The sequence below is a fragment of the Idiotropiscis lumnitzeri genome, chromosome 10 (genome assembly GCF_059441095.1).
Source record: "Idiotropiscis lumnitzeri isolate Australia: NSW breed Sydney's pygmy pipehorse chromosome 10, RoL_Ilum_1.0, whole genome shotgun sequence".
In the NCBI taxonomy this organism is placed as follows: domain Eukaryota; kingdom Metazoa; phylum Chordata; class Actinopteri; order Syngnathiformes; family Syngnathidae; genus Idiotropiscis; species Idiotropiscis lumnitzeri.
In genome coordinates this window covers 3,412,346-3,434,078 of record NC_142400.1, presented here as the reverse complement: position 1 = coordinate 3,434,078, position 21,733 = coordinate 3,412,346, and the positions used below count along the sequence as shown (strand labels likewise).

Here is a 21,733-nt window from a genome sequence, read left to right as displayed (position 1 = left end):
AAAATTATACATCAATAGTGAAAATTGTGAGGGTGGATTCACCTTATGAATCAAGAGTATTTTAAAAAAAATATTAAATATATTAAATAATATATATACAATTTTATGTAATTTTTTTGTTATTATTTATTTATTTTTGTACAATTTTTTTTTGAAGGGATTTTCTCGGGGATGTTCACTGTACCAGAAAATTAAGTTCCAAGCTTGGTCACGTAAATCAAGAACACAGTATATGATGAATGAATGAATGAAAAATATATATATTTTTTTACTTTTGTACTTCGATTACCGTCTATTTTTTTATTACTTTTTTAAACTGTTACTTTTACCATCGCCCTTTTACTCCCCCCTCCTGCCCAAACACAAGTCGGTGTACTTCTACGCAAGTATACAGCGTGAATCTTTTTCGCCACCTCTGCCGGCTAATCCGCGAGCGAAACGCGCAAGCACAGGACCGGAACTAATGAAGACAACTATTCAATTACCGGCTCAATTAATGCAAGCGCCCCCGGCCTGAGATCGCAGATGAGCCCAGCGCGCTCGCCTCAGATGTAGCCGCCCGCAACTGGAGGGCAAACAACACGGAACGTCTCCTCGACAACCCCCCCCCCTTCCCACTCGCCTCAGCTATCGCGTTTGTCGCCACTTTAGGACCACTTCACGGCCTCGTGAGCGGAACCTCACATCTTTGGACCCCCAATTGAACTTTCTTCCCCAAGATTAGTTATTGCCCCCTTCTCTCCTGTCAAGCTGCGCTCGGCTTGAGCAAGCACAACAAAAAAAAAAAGTCCATTTTTTTTCCCCCTCCTCCATCTTTGATTCCATGTATCGATTTCATTGGACTTGTTATCTCTGCTTTTTTTATTTTTTTTTTATTTTGGGATAAATCTGGGTTGTTTACAGCACAAGATGACCCGCGGGGGCTCCCGAGATTATTCTTAACCCTCTGCTTCGCTGAGGTTTTGCCTTGTATTGATAGCGAGCCATGTTTGCTTATAATTAAGTCCCTGCCAAACCTCAGGTGGGACTCACTTCAGACTCCTCTGTCCAATTAAAAAGCAGCCTTTCCGCCCGGCTTCATCCCGCTTTGTTACGCACGTATAAGTACCTTGATTTGGTACAGGAGTTAAGCGGCAATGTAGCGTTTGAATATGACGCGCCGTGCTTTCTTGCATCTCGGTATAAAGCACCTAAATGCCCAAAGGGAGGGACGCGCTGATTAAAGTTTTAGTGACTCGACAACAGGAAGATAAGGGCTTAATTATTCGCCTTTAAAAGAAATTAAAAATGGCAAAGGCCACAGGGGAGTTGTGTCTAATGATTTCATTTATCTGTAAAAGGCCTCATGAGGCTGTTGTCATTTTTTCTTGGCCTAAGCAGTATTTGCCTTCTTGCGTCATGTTGCATCGGCTCCACTTTTTCTTTGGGGTTGTCACGGCCATGCGTTTCCAAGTTGTCTAGAGTTGGCTCGTTACTCGACGGTTAAGCTTTGAGAATGCCTAAAACTTAGGAACGCTCCGACAGTTCGTCATTTTATTGCTAGCCCCAGTTGAATCTTCTTGCCCCACTAAACCAGTGCTTCTCAGTTATTTTCTCTTACGTCCCCCCCCCAAGCGAGAAGAAAACAATTCGCACCCCCACCCCACCACTCACTCTCTGCCACAGCTATAAATAATAGCATTTTTGTTGCAAAACAAACCTACACCGTAGAGTTAATACTCGCTGCGGACTATCGGCAATGAGAGCGCCACTGCCGACTACTGGAGGGGATGTGCAATTACATTTCATTGTAGTTTGGCGGGGAAAAAAGCATGTTCAGCATCAGCATCGCATTCGGCACATCATCCCACTGAGGAATTTCTTAGAGAAATTTGCTACGAATCTTCCGAATGTTTCAAATGGGGAAGAGGCTTGGTGATATTCTGGGGCTGCTTTGTCACCTCCGGCACTGGACGTCTGGCGTCTCTCCAGTGTGACGGTTGTGTGTCGTCCGTGTTTGTGTGCGACACAAGCATCCCTTTTGCAAATATTACGTCACAGCGTTTCCTTTGACAAGATAACGTTGCGTATCGATGCGCAATGCTCTTAAAGATTATGCTGCCAACCCTACCAGAGAGAAAGTCTCTCCGAAAACGTTTCTCCAGCATTTGGTTGACGGGTTGCGCTGTTACTCGAACGCGCTGACAGGTTACAATGTCTTCGACAATCAAACCCCGCCAAAAAAGTTGACGCTCTCTTTTGTTGCGCGCGCGTCGACCGAACACTGAGAATATTTGGATTGTCGAAGATTATGAAACGGGCGTCTGGCTGAACAAGTCGTCACGTCTACTCGCCGAATCGTATGTCAGTACTGTGCCAAAAAAAATGTCAACACGGAAGCTTGCATTGGCGATCGTAGAGCATCATTAAAGCAAAGATTGTCTATTTTCCACTCCCGATGCGGCCTCCACCTCTCGTCCCGTGACACTTTTTTTTTTTTTTTCTTTTTTCCTTCCCCCGCTGCCGAGTCCATGGCGCAATCCGCCGGAGCCCCATTTGCCGTGACATATGGTGAACAAGGCAGCCACTGCGAGCGAGTGGCCCTGTCTGGAGCCGGCGCTGGAGCTGTGACTTAGTGTCGTCCCTCAGTGCCGCTGGCAGCACAGGGACAGAGGGGATGAAGGGGACGCGACGCGGCACGGGACGAGGGGGGCCGAGGGGGAGCCAAAGAAAGGGCGACGGGGATTTCACGCGGCTTTTTTTTTTTTTTTTTTTTGCCCCGGAGACACACTGGCAGTCCGAAGATTAGAGGCGTCATCAATCTCAGTATAGAGCCAGCCAATCCGGGCCCAACCTGGCCCTCCTCAGGTGGGGGCGGGGCAAGGTAACACTGCCGACGGGGGGGCTGCTTGCCTACAAAGCATTAACAGTCATTTGTCTGTGAACAAATCTTCGTGTCGGTCAGGTGGTGAAGCATTGCGCCCTGAAGCAAAAATGATCCGTGGCATCGATAAAACGCCAAAGATGGGCGACTCCCTTGATTATAAGGATGAGCTGCAGAGGCGTGGCCTTTCAGGATTTGGATTTGGGGGAGTGCAGGGTCAGAGGTTCTGGTTCGCTGAAGGAATGTGGAGCTTGGTGTTGTACGATATAAATATGTTCTTGAAAAATGGCAATGAGGCCAAAATGGATTTGGCACAAAGTAAGACAACACTTTGGTGTTTTAAAAAAAAAAAAAAAAGACAACCCCAAGATGAGAGAAACAAGCGAAGCCCTTCCACTAATTACAACTCTATACTCGTTGAAAAATTTAAAAAGCGATGTTGCGGACCGCAGTTCTCGACAACCATCAGGACTCCCCCGTCCCCCCTTTTTTTTTTTTTTTTCTTTTTGAAGTTGCGTATTCACTTGTCTGAAACCTGAAACTCCTCTTTGAGGCCTCTGTTTTCCAAATCACTTCGGCCTTACCCCTCATTCTTTTTCCATGTTTGACTCGGTCCGAATCGTAGGGAAGGAAATAAAAAAAAGCGTGGGTGAATCTGAGCAGAGAAACATCCTCTGGGTCTTTTTCTTTTTTTAAAAGAACTCCTCCAGATCTCATGTTTAATTCATGAAGGAGGGCTCAGGCGTGATACATCCTGGCATGACAAGCAGAGTCCATCTTTTTTTTTTTGAGAGAGAGAGAGCGAAAGGGGAGTGTGTGGATGTGGATTGGACCGGACCTGACCGAGGGGGTGATATGCCCCCCCCCCCCCCCCCCCCGCCCCATTTCCCTTCGCCTCCCTCCATCAGGCCGGTCAACAGCTGGGAGCCAACGCAAGTGTTTTTCTTGGAACGGCAGCGTGCTTAATTAAACAAGTTCCCCTCGGTCAGAAAGCAGCTGGAGTGGGTTTACTCGGTGTGCCAGTCAACGCCAGGTTGACTGGAAGGCACACGCCGCCGCACAAAGAAAAAGCCGCCACGCCGTTCCTTATAACATGTTACATTTCGGGAACGTTTTCCGATTTAAAGAAAAAAAAATCCAGTCCGAGAAGACGGAGCGCGATGCGATGCCTCGCTTTTGGCTCGCCCACGCGTGGCCGCGAGCGTCAATCGGCGCAACCCACACCCTTAAAACCCGCCGCCGCTGCTTTATGCAAAAGCACGCCACCAACAAATTGAATTCTTGTTGTTTAAGGCCGGTCACATCCGCATCCTCGACAGACACGGCGACGCGCGCAGGCAGCCAAACGAGCCGTATCTTGTCGAGGCAAGATTAGGCAGCCGTGTCCGCCTTCGCAGACGGCGTGGTCAAACCCGCGGCGATTTCACAGGGCGCTTGATAGTCGATGGAGACACTTGAGAGGAAGCAGATGCGTTTGCGCTGCTTAAAATCTTTGCGATGAGGGAGGAAGGCGTGCGTGTGGGGAGGTGGGAAGCCGGCTACAAAATGGCCAATTTCATAGCACGCGTGCGGATTAAGATTCCGCCTTTGAAAACGCTCCGGAATGCCCATGTTCCAATTACGCCCTGATGGTTTGGGCGGGAGCTGTGGGGCCATGTTTTTTTTTTTTTTTTTGGGATGCTCTTGGTCTGGCTTGCCAGATTGTCTGGGGGGCAGCGTTCGTGTCTTCTTTGATTCGGTGCCAGCGAGGCCCTCGCAGGCGCTTGGCAAAGCCAAACGCCTCCCCATCAATATGCTGGCACCGTGCGGCAGCGGGTATCAAAAATGACCCAATTAGAGGATGGCAATATGTTATGACAGGCAATACCTGCTTGGGCGGCAGTGTTTGGGGAAAAAACGGACGCTTTACATCACAATTTCTTTCTCCATCTGTTTATTTTGCCCTGAACTGTGGATTGTGTTTACTGGCATTTGAAACCTGCACAACTAAATTTATTCTACAATTTATAAGAAACTTTTAAAATGTTGTTTTTTTTTTCCCCCTCCCTTAAAAATGCTTAACTTGATTCTACTTTTTTTTAAATTTAAGGTTTTCATAATCCTTAAGAAATAAATCCCTTATAAATGCTGAACTTGATTCTACTTTTTTTAAATTGTTTTTTTTAAGGCTTTGATAATCTAAAATTTACGACGTTTTCAAAGTGCACACAAATTAAAGGATTCTTTTATTCTTTCATTAGTTTGGCCTCAAGCTAAAGTCCAACCCTAAAAACAAAACCCCAGATCCATCACCCAAATCCCTTAAACCGAAACGTGAAAACCATAGCCCCATTATCACAAAAGTCACAGATTCTTTTTCACATAAAAAAAAAAAACATAGATCTTGGTCTTTGTTTATTTATAAAATGTTTTGGTGCATTAAAAAAAATTAAATCAACTCCTCATATCTAATATGGCCTTTTAGGATTCAAGAATGCAATTTATTTCTTATTTTATATGTGGTGAAGTCTATAAAACAACAAGGTATTCTGCCAGACATTTTGAGCTGAATGTTTTCTTAATGAAAAAATCCTCAAAGTCTAATTTAAGGCTCATTCTCTTCCTTTAGACATGAAGACTTCATTACAAAGTCATTTAGGTCCACAATATTGGAAAAAAAGTTAAAAAAAAAAAAAAAGCAAGCAAAGGAGTCGCTGTTGAACTACCTGCCCGGAGTGTGTTGCTAATGCTAACGGCTAGCTGCTAGCCACAATTTATTAACCCTAAATCACCCGTTAATCAATTTTTAACGGCGTATCCAAAATATGATAATGAGCCGATATTTGTCTTCTTTAAAGCTGCAGGAAATCATATTCTCACGAAATCTTAAAATATTAGGATTTTGTAAATTACAGTATATATTCAACTTGCCTCTATGGATGAGAGGGCTTGAATTTTTCTAGTGACCGTAAAACGTCTTTGATTTAATTCTTTTTTTTTTTTTTTTTTAAACCTGCAGATATCCTGACTCCCCCCCCCCAAAAAAACCCCCCCGCCATGTTTAATCTCAACAATCACTTATGCAATAATAGCATTTGTGCTCATTTGTGTTATGTCAGTGCTTCTACATTCAAGTGTATATCCTGAATCAAATTTATTTCCTTCTCATTAGATTAAATGCCTCAGTGGCTCCGCCCGAGTGAGGGGGGGGGAGGGGTGGCGCCTGTGACGTTTTTGGCAGCTGATAGCCCCGGGGCGTCGCGCTGGTCGCCGGGACTCGGGCCCCCTCTCGCCGGTCCCGACTGGCATGTTTGGAGCAAGCTGCCAACCCGGATGGGCAGTTGGCGCCGGGTCCATTACCAGCTGGTGAGGCTCCACGCGTCCTTCTCAACGCCATTAGGCTCACATCTGTCACAAGCGTTACCATGTCGCCGTCCTTTTAACCAAAGTGACGTGCCGCTGCTTTGTGGAAGTGCCGTCGCCTTGTTTTGGGAAGCCGAGCCAGGCTCAATCAACCACTTGGGCATTTATTACTTTGTACGTACTGAAGTGGTTCTTAAATTTTTTACACCAAGTGTCAACTGAAAAAATACCACCATCACGGCTAGTATTAAAATACTGCAGTGTAGTAGGTCAAGTGTGAGGGTAAATATTCTTCAGAAAGCATAATATTTTTTATATATATTTTTTTATATTTTTATAGTTTGAGCATTAGCATTGTTTGACAAATGATAGATATTGCACGTAAAAGTTAAACAAAAATGATAGGAACCATGCTAAAAAAACGTTTGTTGTTGTTCAATGCAATTGCTTCGAGTTTAATATTGATGAAATATATTCATACCACTAGAGGGAGCCCATGTACGATCCCAAACTTTGACCATCATACATACATTTATGTAAGATTCAGCGTTATTTATTTATTTATTTATTTATTAATTAATTTCTTTTTATGTATGTTTTAAAATCCAGTTGTTCAGCACAGTAAGGAAGAGATTTTCAATCTTTTTGAGGGCTCCTCAAGCAGTGATTTATTTTTTTTTTTTTTTTTCACGTAAACAGTAAAAGTTGCCTGTTTTTGAGGACAAAAAAGGTGACAAAGGTGCGATAAAAAGCTAAAGCTAAATTTCTTTCGGGGGGAAAAAAAAATATCTAATGAGATGAATCATAATTTTTTTGTTCTCTCTTTAAGCATGTCCTTTTCCTGTCAGCCATTTTGTCGTCATTGTTGGACGTCTATCAGAAGTAGAGAATGACGTTGTACACAAATAGTTCAACTTCAACTTATTTTTTTTTTAATTTACGCCAACTCGACCCAAGATTGGATGCATTTTCCACGCTTTTCTATTCAGGTTTTTTTTAATCTGGTCTGGTTCAGCCGTAAAACCTGACAATCAAGGTCTGCTCCGAACAATCCCGTTTTTTTTACAGCATCTCTTAAAACGAGAATATTTGAATTTGTATTATGTTTTGCACGTTTAATGAACCTGATGTATTCATATTTTCCGTATTTGTTTGCATCCGTGTTTGGCGTTGGTGTGTGTGTGCCCTTCCGTCTTTCTTAAACCGCCAATGAAATATTTCCCCAAGTATAGGATAACTTTCATTTCTGTTTGTTTGCTTGGAGGATCCGACACGCTCCTTTAAATGCCTCGCCCGCAAGCTTTCTCTCTCCTCCTTCCTTTTCTATCATACTTTGCCCCCGTCGACCGACTCGACTCTACGAGCGAACGACCGGGGTTCCTCGGCTAATTTGTACGACTGAGCGCTCGGCCAGAAAGAAGGACCCGACTCCGGCCATTATCTTTTGATAGATAACTACTCTGCGGGCGCTCTCGGCGTGCCGCGGGGTGTGGTTTTGGAAGATGGAGAACATGTTTTTGCCCGCTGACGTTGATGCAATACGAGCCAGAAGCAACGGTGCTAATGTCTGTGTCGGGTCCACTCAATCCTGGTGGCGAGTGTCTCTAGTTTTTTTTTTTTTTTCTGGTCACAGCCTGCGAGGCGCTATTACAGAGCGAGTGTGGCCACCTAGCATGAGTCATTAACGTGTGTCTTGAGACGGGCCTCCGGGAGGTTGACACAAACACACCTGGGAAGTTGCAATAGGCCATTCCGATGTCGCAACGGGAGCTCGTAAAGTTTTTTTTTTTGTTTTTTTTTCTTCCATCCGATGTTGTTTTGTGCCATCATTGTGTTTACTTGGGCTTAGCTTTGTTTTAATAACAGTGGTTATTACTTTTGTCATGAGCCTGAAACAATGTCAATATTTAGGACTGGATGGATGTCAAGCGACGCGGCTAAATGCTACGAGCTATCTGGCTACTTAACTCCAATACTTACGATGAGATTTAATTCTGATTATAATTTCATATGTATGAGGCTGAACAAGCGAAGCGTGGAGAGTCTGTCGCCGAAATGCACACATGCAGCCAATAAATGGTGCAAAGAATCTCTCAAATAGCCACACTCCTCTTTATTTCTTGCCCAGGGCAAAAAAAAAAAATATGGCGCCGCAAAATATTGTTTCCTGATTACACGTTTTTTTTTCTTATGAAACCAGTTTTTTTTTGCTGTGGTTTATGAATTTTGAGGGTCAATCACCAGGTGTGTGGACATGAGCCGCAGCCAGTAAAAAAGAGCCAGCAAATGTCGTCGCTCCTCGCAGACAAATTTGTGTGTCGCTTACCTGCTCTTGACATTGTAGTCAAAAAGTGATTTTCTTTTTTTGCTTCAAATATCAAAAAATATAGACGGTGTCTAAAGTTTAAAAATGGTTTAATACTTCTTGACATGAAATCAACCCACAAAATTAACTTTAGAAGTTGGCAACTTGGCAAACAAGGCATCCGAGCTTTATTATAATTCGGGCGCATGCCTGCGTCAAACATACTGTCATTCAAAGTCTGCAAACTGTTAAAACCGTAAAATGTACCTAGTATTAGCAAAATGTTTTGAAAAAATATTTTTCTTGAATTTTCATTGCGTCATAAATAACATGGGCTTTTTTAAACATTTTTTTTGAACAATTACTAACGTTAAAACTAACACTAAAACTAAACTAAAACTCACTTTTTTTGAAAAAGCTAAAACTAAAAAATCTAACAAACCCGCCTGAAAATGAATTGAAAAATAATAAATTAAAAAAACAAAACAAACTCGAAACTAAATAAAAATTCCCAAACTATAATAACCTTGATTCACTCCCAAACAATTTTCTGTCTTAAGCTGACGTGTTGACTGGCGTAATATATTTTTAAAACGGGCAAAATGTTTGGCCAAGTGATCATCAAGAAGGCTAAAATGTATCTTGAATAAGCAGAGCAATTTGCGTACGCTTTTTGGTTTTGAAGCGAAGGGGAGGAGGGCGCGAGAAAAAAAAAAAAGCCCACGCACTTTGCAATTAATTGGAGTAAATCCTTTTAGTGTAGTTTTTCCTCCATTTAAAAGCCTGAAACTTGACCATTAACCTCCAAATGGATGTGAAACTCGCCCCCCCCCCCCCGAAATGCGACACGCCTCAAAAAGGACGCTAAAATGAAATGATGAGTTTTAAAATGTTTTTTTTTTTAGGCAAACTCAATTAACGCTGTGTTTTTTATTTATTTTATTTTTTTAACCGCCCCCCCCCCTCCCCCTTCAAAGAGCCCCACATTAGCACCGAGGCTGGTTATTATTTCCGGCGTGCACGTCTTAACAAATAATTTCCAAATGCCTTTCGACTGCCACTAACCTGCGAAAGTGCGCTCCCAATTATAAAAGCATTAAAAAACGCCGGTGAGGGATTTAGGTACATTACACCACTCGTTGGCATTCTGTTCGCTATTATGCTATTAGCGCTAGCGCTACGCGTTAAAAGGACCTTTAATTGAGGAAATATTGTAGGAAATACATGAAAAAAAAAAACTTTTACGTTATCATCCTCTGCCGTTTTTTTGTTTGGTATCACATGAATTTTTGTTCCTCTTGGTCAATTTTTTTTTCACTTTTTTAAAGCTTTATGATTAAAAAAAAAAAGAAAAAAAAAAGTGAATCTTTCGACAATATAATCCGAAGACGTAACAGATGGAGTTGAGATTCGGGCCTCCTCGCAGCCTGCGTGTCATCTGTCATTACATTCAGGTCATTGTTTAGAGTTCACGCCGCGGCTTGACAAGCGTGTGTGCGTGCGTGTGCGCATCGTGTCGGAAAGTGTGCGGTCGCTGGGCAGGCCTGTGACTTGTTTGAAATGATGCGTTGAAGCCTTTAAACGTACAGTTTTGCCTTTTTGGAGATACAAGCCATCATTTGGCTGATTTATTATTATTTATTTGGGCCAAAATTTGAGATGCGAGCGCCATATGTGGGATTGAAATCAACTCACTTGGCGACAATCAGCTGTTCCGCAAATAGTGAAAAAGGCTTTAAGCGGAGATTTTGCATTTTGTGTCGAAAGGTTTATTTGGATTAAAGCTAGTAAACAGCACAAAATGCCATTGGCGGGCTAATGAATTGTACCGGTTATGACAATCCCTTGATGCAAATATGTGAACACAAATGGTGGCGCAACACATGTGGTAGTGAACTCAGTTTGGCAGATGCCGATTCTTCAAAAATGAGACTAGTCCCGTCAAACTAAAACAAATGAGAATGACAACTTTTTGTATGTAAAACTACAAATCTTTGAATATTGCATTTTATTTTTTATTTTTTGGGGGGGTTGATTGAGGCATGCTAGAACAGTATAAAAAAATAATAAACCACACTCCCGGCGTGACCAATCAAATTACGGTTAATCCAACTGCGACATTAACGTTATTAATATAAAAACGGATGATGAATGGCAGATATTCAAAATCATGTTTTGGGGACATCCTCGCTTGATTGCATACGGCGCTATACCGTACGTCCATCCATTCATCCTGTCGTCTGCCCAATGTACACTTTCATCCATCTTTCCATCATTACAGCCACGCAAGCATTCATTTGTCCGCGCATCCATCTATCCGTCAACGCATCCATTCATCCGTCATTCCAACTTTCCAACCGTTTACCCGTTCACCGCTCCACCGGTCAACCGGCCATCGATCAGCGGATCTCTTGTTCCACCTCAGTCCATCCGGCCATCCATCCGCAGGCTCTTTCAGCGCCTGATGGGACACGACATTAGCGTTGTCTTTTTAAGAGTTTCGGATTCTCGCGTGCGTGACGGCGGCCTTGCAAGCTGGGTTGAGGAGAGGTCATGGCTGCCACAGCCTACCGAATGTGTATGCGTGCATAAATGTTAGTGTGGTTCTGCTGTTAAGGGCCTTTTAGAGCGCATTTACTGCAAAGTGTTTTTAGCTCTCACAATTAGATAAAATTTGGCGGCACGATGACCTCATAGGGAAGAGGTCATGGGTTCCGTTCCGGGTCCGGTCTTCTTGTGTGGAGTTTGGATGTTCTCCTCATGCCTGCTTGGGTTTCCTCCGGGTAATCTGGTTTCCTCCAACATTCCAAAAACATGCATGGCAGGTTGATTGAACACGCTAAATTGTCCCTAGGTGTGGTTGTTTTTCTTCGTCCACCCATCGATTGGCTGGCAACCAATTCAGGGTGTACCTCGTACTGCCCGAAGACGGCTGGGATAGGCTCCAGCCCCCCCAGCCCTCCCTTGTGAGAAGCGGTACAGATAATGGATGGAATTAGAAAAAACATGGCCATAGATTAAGATTTCCTTCATTTTGGCATTGATTGACACGGGACATAGTTTTATTTATTTATTTATTTATTTATGTTGCTCATGTGCGAGTCATAATCTATCTAAACTAACACCGTTGTAAAGTTACAATTAGATTATCTATGTGGGAAATTGTGTGCATGAGGATATCAAAATGAGTTATTGCTTTGCCTTGAATTCACAAATACCTCCATTTAATTTATTTGGCTGATGCTTTGCTGGATTTTCGCTTTTGTTGAATGTCAATGAGTTTTTTTTTTTCCAATTGCCGGCGAAGGTTACTCTGATTTCCGTTTTTGGATGCGGGCTTTGAACGTCTCTCGAGCCGACGCGAGCAGTTGAGACTCTCCTTCTTAACGTCTTCACATTGTATGTTGGCACTGTCAAGGACTCCTTGTTTTTTTTTTTTTTCAATTTATTTTTTCCCTACCTGTTCGCGACCGACCCCTTACGGCTCCCCACCCACCAGTTGAGCGCGACTGTTACAAATGTACCGTTAGTGAGTCTGTGTGCGCATTTTAGTGCCTTGTGGGGGTTAACACCTCTTTTTTTTTTTTTAAACCGCACGTCAAATAGAGAGCAAATAGTCACATTTTGTGTTCTCTCCTCCCCTTTCCCACTCCTCCTTCTTCCCCTTCACACTCCTCATGTGTCAATGAAAGACACAGTTTTGCCACGAGGCATTGTATGTTTAGCGGCGGTGCCAGCAACTGCCACTCGGGTGCCGGGAAAGGGGGCGAGGGCGAGGGCGGGGGCGGGGGCGGGATCCCAGTCCCCCCCCCCCCTCCTCCCGCCCCCTTTGAACCGCTGCCAAGCGCCAGCCAGCTTGCACCTTCTTTAATAACTTCCCCCCGAAGGCACTTCCTTCTCTCTCACTCGCTCTCTCTTCTTTCTCTTCAACTACGCAAACCCCCCCAATCATCCCTCCGACGCCAGCGCCACTTTCTCCCATTCACTCCCGCCCTCCCGCTCCGTGTGCGTGTGTGTGCGTTTCCTCTCAAGTAACTGCAGTTTTCACGGGTGAAAAACCTGTGATGCTGATAAGAGAGGTAAAGGCTGCTTTTAACTGACAGCCTGAAATCATATCACTGTGGGGGAAACACACACACACACACACACACGCGGAGATGAAGTGAGATTTATTTTATTTTTTTTTGTCAGGTGCGTTTAACATCAGCTTGACTTGTCACTGTGTACTTTTGTAGCCGCAGAATTTTTAAGGCCGTTTTCTTTTTTGAAGTTGCTTTAGTCTTGTAGCGTATTGTGAGAGTATGTAAATAGTTTGTGTATTTTTAATCATGTTTTTTATACACTATTTGTATCAATGATAATTACACACACACTCACAGACACGCACATCATTGCTTCAGCACACATGCGCACACCCACACGCTTGTTTTAAGTTTCACTTTCCATAGGTTTCGTTTTTCTCTGAATAAAGTCCAGAGGGATGGGCGAAGGAGCCAGTGAGAGTGCGGGAGAGTGAACTGGCAAGACGTCTACTTCACTTCCTGGCTTCTCCTCCCATCGCGATGGAGAAAAGACAAAACCTTCCCTGGTTATTCCTCTGGTTCTCTGCATTTAATTCAGTCTAATGAAGGCGTCAGGACCTTTTAAACCTGACATTTATTGGTGCCGGTCAACCCGGGAGCCACACCCGGACGGGCGGACGTCGCTGGATATTTCGGGGGCCAACGAATCTGACGTCAGCGCTTCACCATTTGAAAGCGGGTCCCTGAGCTGCGGCGCGGCCGTCCGCCCGGATGTCGGTTCCCTGTCGGACCAGGCGGATCCGGAGGAAGCCAGGTATTGTTTTTCAAATTATTTTGTGCCACCATTTTAAAATTTAAAATATTAACACAATTCGTAAGGGGTGATTTATGTGAGTAAGGAAGAGCGCGCCGGCCGTTTTGCAGTAGTTCGGTCGAAAAGAAAAGAAACTGGATCGTGCTTGTCTAAGGAGTTATAGAAAAATAATTAGGCCATAACTCATTGAGAAACTGGGTTTCTCGGGAGACTGGGTCTCCCTTACGGAAAGCACGGTTGCGTTGATTGACGGTTCTGCGGTCCGTCTGATAAAAAAAAAAGAAGAAAAGAAAAAAACCGGATCGCGTTATTCAAGGAGTTACAAATAGTATTAGGCCGTAACTCATTGAGAAACTGGGTTTCTCGGGAGACTGGGTCTCCCTTACAGATAACGCGGTGGTAAAAAAGAACGTCCTGCGGTACGTCTAAACCGGATCGTGTTGTTTAGGGAGTTACAAAAAGAAGAAATTAGGTCGTAACTCGTTCAAACCGACAGCACGGTAGAGTCTATTAAAAGTTCCTCGGTGTCGATAAATAGAAATTATCGACGACTTAGAGGTCTACTCACAATTTCACATTGAAATTTAGGGAATAATAAGGCATTATTTTTGGTGGTTTTTATTATTTTTATTTTAATATTCTTTGTAGCTGCGCAGCTGTGTGTGTGTGTGGGTGTATGAGGACAAAGAGAAAAAAAAAAAAGGTGAGAAAGAGCATACGTGCGTGAGTGTGCGTGCGTGCGTGCGCGTGTGTGTGTGTGTGGGTTTGGAGAAGTAGCTGACCAGACAACAGCAAAAGAAGAGGTCTGGCTGGGCCAAGCCTGAAGGATCAGGTTTCAGGGTAGTGAGAGAAGAATTTGCAGAGAAGCTGAAGAGAGAAAAAAAAAAAAAAACCCGCACACACAACACCAGATGTGGAATGATCATTTTGCTGTATGCAAAGTGAGTGAATGGTGTGATTGGGGATTACAAATACCATTTGGAATTTTATCTTGTATAATGCAATAAGGGTTATAAACAGGAATAGTATTTGAGAATGACAGAGAAGGTTGTAAAAGAAGGGGGAGGGGGGTGCAAATGCCCCCTACATCCTGAATTACCCCCACCTCCACATTATCAGGTAACGCCACATAGAATGAGAACTAGATCAGACAGAACTGCATCGATAAGACAAAAAACCCCAATAAAAGATAGATAAACCAAAAAAGCGCTCACCTCAATGTGTTGCGTGTATAAGTGGCAGTGTGCATTTGTGGCAGAGGCTGCATTGGCCCTATAGGGCTGCACACACATAATTATGAGCGATATTAGTTGAATTAAAGGACTTATTATGGGCAAAAGATAAAGATGGATTGTGTTGCTGTTATTACTAACATGTTATTCTTGTTTGAAGTTGTTCAGTGTTGAGAACTGTGTGTGTCGTTTTGTGGGCCCGTGTATATGTCTGTGTGTCTGTCTGAGTGTCTGTCTGTGTGTCTAAATGTCAGGGAGAGTGATCAAAGTGGTTGGAATTATGCTAAAAGGATTGATGAAGTAGAGATAAAATGGAATCAAGGATTAGTAACCAACAAAAGGCTACTTATGAGTGACGAGATCTTATTGAGAAAAATAATTCCCAAATTTACAAAAGAAATTAATAAAGAAGATGATTTGAGGAGATAAATTCATTTAAATTTGAAATTAAATAAAATAACTTATACAACGGGATAGGCTTAAAAGAAAAGAGAGAAATAGCCTGATGTGCGTTTTCTGAAAAATAAAGAAATTGAACCCAGACGCCTAGGCTGGTTTAAAAAGATGAGTGAAGATAAGGAAGTTCATAAAAAAAACAGGATCTTGATAAAATTCAGTATTTAGACTCATGGAAAGCTGAACATGGTTTTAATGGTCAGTTAAAAACACGAAAAATAGCCGCATTGCAGAAATCAATCATAGCAAAGACAAAGAAAGACCACAAAAAGATGAAGAAAAATGGCTTTGAAGAAACAGAATATTGGATGAGGGCAGCCTTAAAAAGAGAAGAGGGTGACAAGAAACAGAAAAGATGAGACATTTGGGCAATACAAAGTGAGAATGACAGCTGTGTTTCAAAACCACAGCGGGCTGCAGGAAGATGGTGATGTGGATGGGGCATTTCAACAGCAGTTGAAGAATGCTTTACATGCAGGATCAAGAGAGGAAATTCATAAGTGGGTAAATAAACATTACATTTGCCTGCCAACAGGTACCCTGGAGGAGTATGTAAATCACGCCCTCCATGCTGAGAAGATAGAAAATAAAAAGAAACAGAGGTCTATAGACACTTTTTATCAGAATAAAGGTCAGAAAGTCTTTTATCAAGGTGGAAGAGGCTGAGACAAGGACGCCTTCCCACCGGAGATGATATTTGTTACAATTGTGGCAGATCAGGACACTTTGCCAGAAACTGCCGTCAACCACACAGGAAGACCACACTAAAAGAAGGCCAGATAGCAAGAAATTGCCTTGAGAAGAAGCAGCCTTCAGCATGACTAAGTTTTTAAATTAAGAGGTTCTCCTAAATTTACAAAAGATATTGGCTTTTGATTAAATGATTGAGCTGAAATAACCGTATTGGTAATGGGACACCAATTACCCTTTTTTATGTGACATTGGTGCAGATAGGATTGCTTATAATAAATCAATTTCAAATGATAGGGCAAGTGACAAAGGGGCCATAGTCAGATTTGCAAGGGGAAAAATGGAACAGAGTAACAGAATTAGAACCTGTGTGGTTGAGGGACCCAGAAGGCCACTGAGTTGGTTGCATGAATTGAAATTAGTTTTATTTTTACAGAATAATGAGAGCCCAAGTTGTGCGGATGTGATTAATTTACAGAAAAAGTTTAGTGATGAGACAATTTATATTTACATGATTCAATAGACAAGATATATCATTTTGATGATGGTTTTTACTTAATTGTATACTTGCGTCTCCTTCAGAAAGGGAGAAGTAGGTGTTATGAAATTTTAACAATTGGATGAAGCTTTTGAAAGTGAACATGAGGAATTTTTGCAAAAACATAGGTGTTTCTTGATTTTTTTTAATTTTGATTCGAGACATTGGTAGGTTTGAGTGGTTGTGGAAAAACTACAGTGAATTTGGAAATTAGGAGCAGACTGTGGAGAGGCTCCTGTGAGGAGGAGGAAGAGAGAGAGTTCAGTGAGAGAAGGAGGATAGAAATTAGATTTTGCTTTTTGGTGAATTGAAGAAATAAATATTTTAGATTTCATATTCCAGTTGATCATGTTTATATTAAAGTAGGCCAGAGATGCAATGAAATGCAGAAATATAAATGATACAGGAAAAATTTGGCAAGGGCTATAATTTTCATTAAAGCAGAGAAGAAATTAGAAATTACAGATAACATTAATGTGTACTTGTCCACTTTAAGGTAGAATTGGTCAAAGTGAAATGAGTCAAGATTAGAGAAAAAAAATAAAAGATAAAATAGAATTAACATGTTCATTTTGTGATAAGAAATTTGTGATTATGTGAAAAGGGAAAAAGAGAATTACAGGCTTTTCAAATAAAACAACCTAATTTAAATTGGCCAACTTGTAAAATGGAAAAGAAGATTCTAAATTATGCACAAAAAGCTTGAACGTGTTGAGCAGAAGGAAGAAAAAGAGAAAACATTTTAAAAAAGAAGGAAGCAGAGAGTCTTGTGATAAACAATAACTTTTCAGGACGAAGAGAGAAGCAACAGAGGATCACATGGCGAAAGAAAGAACCTAACATAAAAGTGTGTGTAGAAGGACTTCTACATCAACATGCGTTTTGCTTATTAAGCCGTGATACACTGACAATTGGACTTTAATATCAGAATCAATAAGCAAGGGCGAATTTAAACAAAAGTCAAAACTTTAAAAGGACGCATTGTCAGTGATAAGCGGGAAGAAAAATAGTAATAAATCTTTGCCAGACCACTTTTGTGTAAACGTCTTCCTTGGGACTTTCATGACCTCCATTAAGTCCCTGACCTTTCATAGATAAAGTTGGAGCCCAAAGTCTCTCAGGGCTGTAATTTATGCGACAGAGAAAGAGCCCAACAGGCTTAGGGTGAGTTTAAAACAATAGTATCATGGCCATAAAATGGGTTGTGTATGTTGGAACTTGTGGAGATACACTGCAAGATTGTATTTACAAAGCATCTTAATGCACTACCAAATTATTATTATAAGCCATTTGGGCAAACAGTGACTGCAAAAAATGGCTTCATGGACTTGTGTTGCTGCAGAAACACAGGAAAGTGAATCCATTTGCATATTAGTCACAACAATTTGGATTTCGTGGCAGAGAACCACTTAAGAGTGTGATCAAGAGCTTTCACTGCTGCTTTAAGGAATGAAAAAATGACATTCCATCACACGACATTCACATTGCACGGCGATTTAATTGTAACATTACATTAATAAGGTGCGATGCATTTAAGCCCAGCGTCATTCTTTTTCCACGCACCATTTAGAAGGCGCCACACGACTGTGGAGCCGTCCAAATTTTCACCAAACCCAGGACTTGACTTTTTGACATATTTTCCTCCCGACTGGAGGAGTTAAGACGTGTAGGACTTGAAGACCAGGTGCACCTTCCAGACTGATAAGAAAGTGTCTGAGAACCAAGGTTGTAGGAAGAAATCACGCTGACTTTTATGCGATGGGAGTATTAGTAGTGCGATACCAACAGATAACTTGTAAAAGAGAGAAATTGTTAGGATAAGCAGGAAGAGCGTAGGCGGTTGTGAGCTAATTAAAATTTGGAGTTTCCCATCTTGTATGAGCTGTATGGTTACAATGTGAACTCACAGTCAAGATAAGATGTTCTTGTGTTCTGTTGATTTTGGGCGAACGGGTGCTTTAAAAATCACAAAAGATAAAAGAAAAGTTGCGCATAAAGCACGTCTAAGTAAGTATTTGTAAATAAAAAAAAATTTCTGAACAGAAAATGACACGATTACGATTGAATAAAGGCTGGAGCCAAGCCATAACCCCAGAGTCAACAAAGCACAAGAGGTTTCATGAAAGCACACACACACACACACACACACACACCCCCACACCCACACACACACACAGTAAATCAACTTGACAAGTTGATCTCAGGCCAGGAAAAAGGCACCACTAATTGAACATGCATATTGGGTGGACAATGATGCAAACATTGAGTGAGACACGAGCAGACGTCGTGCCTCAACAGGGAGGAGATATCATATGGAATTGTTCCCACATACAGACTTTTCAACAAAAATTTTTTTGGACACTGTTATTTGTTTGGGTTGCAATATTGTTTGACTATGATTGATATGTTTTCAAAATGGATCAAGTTGTTTCCAACAACACATGCTGATGCTAAAAACGATTGGGAAAAGTGTTGTGTAATCAAATTATCCTGACATTTGGAATTTCAAGAAGTGATTTGAAGTGAAAATGATGCATTTTGTGAATGATGTTGTAACAAGTGGGACAGTTGTTAAAAAATGGACTCAAAGCGTCACTGTGCATACAGTCTGCAGGACTTGTGGAACGCACTAATGGAAAAAAAAAAAAAAAAAAAAGAGACAATGGCCAGACTGTGTTTCAATCACAGCAATGAGGACAATGCCAGCCGAAGGAAGGACACTATCCCCTATAGACTCTCAGGTTCATCAGAACCACCAACAAAAAACATGTTTGACCGAAAAAGATGCAAAAGACGCAAATACTGGTCAAGTGTGTTCTGATTTACAGAAATCACGTCCGTGTGGGAGACCAACTCTTCTTCAAGGTGTTGAAACGACTCCGTTGGGGGGAAGTGAATGCTGAGATGGCCCTCGCCAGATGATGGCGGTGACCCCGACGCTGCAAAGGTCGCGGGGCGTGGCAGCTGGATCCACCAGTTGCAGTACAAGCTTCACCGGTTTCCAGCTAAAGGCCTAGCAACGCGAATCCCTCCCCGAGTCACAATCTCGGACCACACGCACATCAGAACCACACCACCAGCCACAGATACGAATGTTGAAGCCACAGAATAAAAAGATTAGATATGGTTTGGAAATTAATGACGTACATAAAGAAATTTGAACCTTGATTGAAGAACATAATTGCATTTAAAGTTTTAAAAATGAAACAATTATTGATGTTATGACCACTATGAAGAATTTGAAAGACACAATATATATCGGGATAATTATGGTTTTCATTTTTTGTTATGTGTAGTCTGTTTTTGTTGCATTATTTTTATGACAAAAATGATGATTAATTGCATGTTTGTTGCCCAAAAGTAACATTACAATCTGATTGATGTTGAGTATGACAAACTCGAACTGGACAATGACGAACTCGAACTGGACACTGAAACGTAAAATGAATATGGACTTGTCGCCCAAGCCCCACACACGAAGATCCGGGAGGTAAAGACGGCTGTCTCCTCCTACAGCGAGGCAAGGGGCCTGCATCGAGTCCCCCAGAGACAAGCTCTGCGTGGAGACAGTTTTGTTATTTTTCACTAGGCACATTGAAATGTATTTTTATATGTTTTATTCCCTGATGACTCATCTTAAAGCCGTATGGACATGATTTAAATCCGACAAACAGGGGGGAAATGTGAGAGTATGTAAATAGTTTGTGTATTTTTAATCATGTTTTTTATACACTATTTGTATCAATGATAATTACACACACACTCACAGACACGCACATCATTGCTTCAGCACACATGCGCACACCCACACGCTTGTTTTAAGTTTCACTTTCCATAGGTTTCGTTTTTCTCTGAATAAAGTCCAGAGGGATGGGCGAAGGAGCCAGTGAGAGTGCGGGAGAGTGAACTGGCAAGACGTCTACTTCACTTCCTGGCTTCTCCTCCCATCGCGATGGAGAAAAGACAAAACCTTCCCTGGTTATTCCTCTGGTTCTCTGCATTTAATTCAGTCTAATGAAGGCGTCAGGACCTTTTAAACCTGACACGTATGCTCATGGGATGGTCGCCGAGTTTTTATATCATAATAGTTACAGTTCAACTTGTGTGTATCATCACCATCGACCCCAAAAATGAAAGTTTGTCATCTTTTTATGAAAGTGCGACGTCAATAATGCTGTTGGTGTTATAATATTATTTTTATTATTATAAAAACCTGACGTCTGAAGAAAAAAAATGAGAGCAGATTGTATATTAGGGTTGGGTATCGATTTAAAATTTCCAAAATCAACTTGATTTGATACTCAAAATTCGATTTCAAACTGTCATTTGTCATTTTAGGAAAGTGCAATATAAATTTCATTTTTTTCCCTGCAGTCAGCTGTTTTAGTTTTAGGAAAGTGCACCATCAATAGTTTTTTGCAGACACTGCGACATCAATAATTATCTTTTTTTTTTTTAAGTTTCGTTTAACTTAAGAATTTTGTTTTCCTTGTTAGGAATTTGCAGTATCAATACTTTTCTTTTCTTCATAGGAACGCAACATATGTTCTCCCGTCTCCTCTTATTGGTCCATGTTGAATCTTCTTTTGTAATAAGCGTTGCTCACTAAATAAAAGCCAAAGAAAAAAAGCCAACTCCACAAGTCTCCAAGCCTCCGCTGTCGACAGGCACGCGTTCATGCGCCCACAGAATCGGCGTGTGAACTTGCAATCTGTCACTTGGCCTGTACAGCACCGTGACCCCCGGGACAGGCAAGCTGTCGTGACGGCTAAAAATTTTTTTTAAAAAAACACCACGCGATACAATAGGTGTCATACTAAAGGTGTGTAATACTCCGTGTCACCTCAATGGCCGATGGCCCATTACGGCGACGCTGGCGTTTATTTTGTCTCGGAGGGATTATTTGAAACCGAACGCTGCCGTTTGAGAACCGACTGTTAATTTCCAAACGCCTCTCTTGAAATCCCTTCACTGCATGTGCGTGTTTTATATATGTATGTACATGGTGTTGTGCTGTGAGGGAGCTTGGAGATGAGGGTGGAGATACAGCCGCCTCCTCCTCCTCTTCATCCTCCTGCGTGAGGGGGGTGACCTTGCCCAGTGTAATTAAAGTGAAACACCTTGACTTGTCACCATTGCCTGAGACAGCTTAAATCTCCCTAATGTAAATGGAGGCTGCTGACGTGCAGCCGAGGCATGGCCGTGGAGGCGATACAAGTGTTGGTGATCCATCTCCTCGCACCTCATCGCGAGTACAGTCCATGCAATTTTCGATTATTTTTTATTTTTTTTCCGACCCGATCACTCGTCTGCTTTCTGACAAAACAAATGTAAACAATCTCTCTCTCTTTGCTACTCTAACATTCTTACTTGGTTCATTTCACGTAGAGCTGGGCACTTGACCCTTTTTGGACAGTCAGTCCCCCGTTCTCTTGCCGCGATCCCGGCACGGTTACGGTCTCGACCCTTAT

At 42.1% G+C, this 21,733-nt stretch overlaps 1 long non-coding RNA gene across 2 annotated transcripts in view; it reads left to right on the top strand.

Annotated features, from left to right (window-relative positions):
• Nucleotides 1–21,733, top strand: part of LOC148328636 (uncharacterized) — an 88,117-nt gene that overhangs the window by 61,435 nt on the left and 4,949 nt on the right. The window contains exon 4 of one of the 2 annotated variants that reach the window (XR_015845637.1): nt 6,015–6,208. The exons of the other annotated variant lie outside the window; for it this stretch is intronic. This is a non-coding gene — a long non-coding RNA (uncharacterized LOC148328636). The remainder of the gene's footprint in view (nt 1–6,014; nt 6,209–21,733) is intronic. 2 annotated transcript variants of the gene reach the window in all.